Genomic DNA, 4,800 nt, shown 5'->3' with positions numbered 1-4,800 from the left:
AAAAGTCAAAGAATGAATAAAATCGGAAGTCTGACAAAAAGTTGCCAAAAATAGAAAGAATAACAAAAAAGGAAAGTTTCATACTTAGAATTTTTTTGAGGATTTAAATCTTGATGAACAGCCCACTTCAGTCCTGATTTACACGTGCCAAAAGGCCTTATTTGAGAAAATTCCCAACATAAAAATTGTTCACATCATGGCATACTACAACTTTGTAGTTGAAAGTTTTTGCACCTGAAGCATGGCTGGAGAGTTATTAATGTTCAAAGTTGGAGGTTTTCATTTAATACAAGTCACAAAGCTGGGCAGATTGCTGGGTACGCGTGGAGCAATTCATCGAACATGTGGTGTGCCATATTAGAATCTAATTTTAGAGTAGTACAAGGGTCTTTGAAATACATAATTGGTATGCTTATACTCTCCTCCATGTTTTCTCTTCAATAAGCCAAGAACCAAGTTATTTGGACACATATTGAACCAATTATGAGTCTGCAAAGTTGTGCCCTCGCGAAGTTCGTGTCACGCGTCCAGCAAAGCCAGAATTCCAGGTCACGCGAAGCATTTACACAAACAGGTGGTGTGCCATAATGGAAGCAAGTTTTGGAGAAATTCAAGGATCCTTTGACTTCTAACTTGATACTAATCCCTTCATCTCCATCTCCTCTTTCCAATAGTACCAAAATCATGGGAATTGGACGCATATCGAGCGAGCTACGAAGCCTTAAAGTCATGCCCTCGCAAGACTCCATTTTGGACTAAAGAACGGGCCAGCTTTCATGCCACGTGCGTGCATCCCTAGCAGTGTTGGTGTCACATGTTCATGATCGTTTTACCTCACTTCAAGGCATCTTCTCGAGACATTTGCAACACCATTGTTGCTCTCTTCCATGTCCACTTGAATTAGAACCCGAGTTTAGGCCGAGAGAGTGTCTAGGGAGAAAGAAATAGGGACCCAAAGTGAAGGTTATGGCCATGTTAGACCAGGCATTGGCATGAGCCTAGTGTTGCAATATGCATGCACCCATCCACTACTACAATTCACTAAGCATAGGAAGAGAAATCTATACTACACTCATCCTCACCACATATACCATGCACCTTCATACTATATAAAGATTCTACCTTCACGAATCCAGACACGCTTTTCATTCCCTCTTTTTTCAGTTTCAGAATCCTCACACTCTCATTCTCTTCCCTCTCTTTTCTCTCTCATCTCCCATAACTGTTTCTCTCACATCTCTAACCGCCATAACCGCCACGTAACCTCCAATCTCCACCACCATCTTCACTCTCCAAATACCTTCATCCTCATCCACAACCTTTACCCTTCACCACCATAATCAATCTCGAGCATCAATCTTCAATCATCATTCGCCGCTACTCCGGTCATCATCATTAAACTCCGGTTGTGTATATGTTAACTCAGCAAAGAGTTGTTCAGCTTCATCATCAACGGCGCAGTAAAGATTTTGGGTTACTTCTCCAGATCTGAACGCTGACTCCTTGAAGCTTCATCATTATCACCAAGGAGGAACGTAGTGGTAGAGCTCTCTGGTTCCCTTAGCTCAAGAATCGCGACAGGTAAGTGTTCCTCAATCTTTCTCAGCATCTTGGCATACGTGTAGTGGAGCATGCATTTGGTGCCTATGCGCATATGAGTTATCCTCAATCTTGAATTTCGTTTCGGTTCATATGAAATTGCTGCTGTTCGAACGGTTGAATCACTTTTTGAGCTATGTGAGTGAATAAGAGTCGATTTCCATGCTTAGTTTCATCTTTTATGAGTCTGTTGTGGTCGTAGGGTTAAAGTTTCGTTTTGGTCCAGATGTTAGACCGCGTATTAAGAAAAACCAAGCTCGGATCCAGAATATACGTGGAATTCCGAGTGGAGCGGTGGTCACGCTTTGATTTTCTGGGCATTTGTGTGGCAACTCCGGCGGAGATTGGCCGGGGAAGATGACCGGAGCCCTAGCTCCGGCATCTGAATTTGGTTCTATGTTTTCCCCCTCCGGCGCATACGTGGCACATTCTGATTGCTTCCCCTCCCCATTTTATTTGAATCTTGGCATATTCATATGATTAGAGTTTGATGTGTCGCTCTCTGATTGGTCTAGGCAATAACTTTGTCTTATATGACTTAAACTTTACTCTGACCAATTGATATAATGTGTGTGCTAAATGTCACGTTTCATACATAAAAAACCATATGACATAAAAATAAGTGCTGAGAAAAAAATGGAATACATGCTGATTAGTGAATGAAATAGAAGATTAGTTGGGTCACGAAAATTCTGGGCCTGGAACGTTTCTCAAACTGCACCCTCATACTGCTAGCGCACCACCACATTCTGGAATGGGCCTCTGAGCGTTATTGCTCTTACCACCTCCCCCTGTTTTGAGCCCAGATTTCCTCTAGCCAGTTTTTTAATTCATTTCCAAATTGCTGATGCACCCCTGGTATTTTAGTTTTCTTCTTCATTTTAATTTTGTTGTATTTTGCTTTTAATTCATAAATCTTTTCCTCTCAAAAATGTATGAAAATGACTTTAGGGATTTTAGAGTTTGTGAATAATTTTTCATTGATTTTTGTTAATTTTCCTTAATTGCTTTAATCCTTTTAATAAATCCTTTTTCCACAATATGTTTGAATTGTTTTGTTTAATACTTCTTTTGTAAATAAATCTCTAATAGACTTAGGAATTATTTTTTAGTCTCAATTTTTTGTATAGAATTATGTGTGCTTGTGAGTATCATTTGTTTGCTATAATGCTCAATTTTATTTGTCGCATATTGATTGTCATTTACCTACTCCATGTATAGTTTTTGTTGTTAATAAATTGTATAGTTTTTTCATTTTAATCCCTTATATTAGACAACCTAGACTAGATTTAGAAATAGTTCCCTTCTTGCATTCTTTTCCTTTTCAACTTCTAAAATACTTAATAAATATCGATGAAGATCATACCGTTACTATATTTCATAGTAGGAAAGAAATGATTGGGGTGTAGGCCCCGATGTACGTTCTTTCCTACTTAGCGGAGAAGAAATGATTGAGGTGTGAAGCCTCGGTGTATTTCTTAACCGTTATTTAGAGAAACGATTGTGGCGTAGGCCTCGATGTGCATTCTCTAAATATTCATAAAAAACTCTTTTTGTATCTCTTTTACTTAGCGGAGAAGAAATGATTGAGGTGTGAAGCCTCGATGTATTTCTTAACCGTTATTTAGAGAAACGATTGTGGCGTAGGCCTCGATGTGCGTTCTCTAAATATTCAAAGAACAAACAAAATCTTTTTGGTATGATCTAAGTCACAAATTAAAACCCCCATAAAAAACACCCACCAAAAACACTTCAAAAAACCTAATAAATGTTCAGACTTAAAACAAAAGTGAGGAAGTGATGCGAGACCTTGTAGTAGGTTCTCGTCATCATGGAATTACCCTTAAAAGATACAAACCAATCTCTTTTTCTCCTTTCTAAGGGCAAGTTATCTCCGCTCCATTGCATCCTAGGCTGTCCCCTTGTGCAAGAGCGTGAGCGTTAACGCCGCCCAACTAAAAAACACAAAAACAAACAGAAAATCTTTAGCCGAGCTACGGTAACTCTGATTCCTGAAAAGGATACGTAGGCAGCGGGGTAGGGCCCGTGCGAGTACAATTCTTTATTTTCCCTACATTTTGCATTCATTTCGCATTTAGACATAGACATAGTATACACCCTTTAGATAGAAACAGACATAGGTGGATACCATCGAGTACGATGGGCGCGAGGGGTGCTAATACCTTCCCCTTGCGTAACCGACTCCCGTACCTTGATTCTCTGGTCGCAAGACCCTGTTCCTTCCTTTGTTAGGTTATCTGATATTCCTTTCCCTTATGGGATAAATATATTGGTGGCGACTCTGTTCATTTTTCGCGAGCGTGCGACAGGTCCCACATGCCTTTCCAAAAATACCTCCTGTTTTTGGAGTTGTATCACCGAACGCACTTTTTTCCTCAAAGTTGATTTGTTCTGTAGGTGCATATAGGAAATGTTTCCAGTTATGCACCTCCGGAATAATTTGATGTTAAACTCGCGCCAGACTTTTCTCCTCCCCCATTCTCCCAATTTTTCATATTCTCTACTCTCTCAACCTCAAAAATCAATCTTCCACCAAACATCATTATTTTCTCTCGAGTTTGGCAGGGAACATCAACATCAACACACTCGAACTTCTTCAAATCTCAAAACAATCGGTAAGATTTTGAGTTTTCGGGTTATTTTCAAGCATTTCCCGTAATAGAGTTAGAATACAATTTTAGGTGTAGAAATCATTAGATGGTTTTAGAAACCTAGTTTTTGAGAATGCTGGGTGCTTCAATAGTTTGTTTTACTAAATAAAATATTCATTCATTCCAATCGATAGAGTACATTGTTGCAATACAAATTAACAATCGCCAAAAACAAAAAGGATGAATCTGCAAACAAACTCACAGCATCCATGTTAATAGCATAAAACGACAAATTGCATATGCCTACGAATATAACTATGACTATATTGAAATGTATGAAATATTCATGTCTCCAGATCTATAGCGTTAATGGTACCAAAGTCATAGATATGATCTGCACTAGATCGAAACTCATCTTTCAACCTGAAACAAATGAACACTGCGCACAAAGACAGAAAAACAAAATACACCGCACAAAGACGGGAAATCAAAACAAACAACGACACATTAAAATGACGAAAACACACAAAAAAACACTAAATATATGTGAAAATCACTTATTTAACTAATAGAGAAACAAGAACGATTT

This window comes from Vicia villosa, unplaced genomic scaffold, assembly GCF_029867415.1.
Source record: "Vicia villosa cultivar HV-30 ecotype Madison, WI unplaced genomic scaffold, Vvil1.0 ctg.003501F_1_1, whole genome shotgun sequence".
Classification (NCBI taxonomy): Eukaryota; Viridiplantae; Streptophyta; class Magnoliopsida; order Fabales; family Fabaceae; genus Vicia; species Vicia villosa.
Note: the sequence above shows the minus strand (reverse complement) of the source record.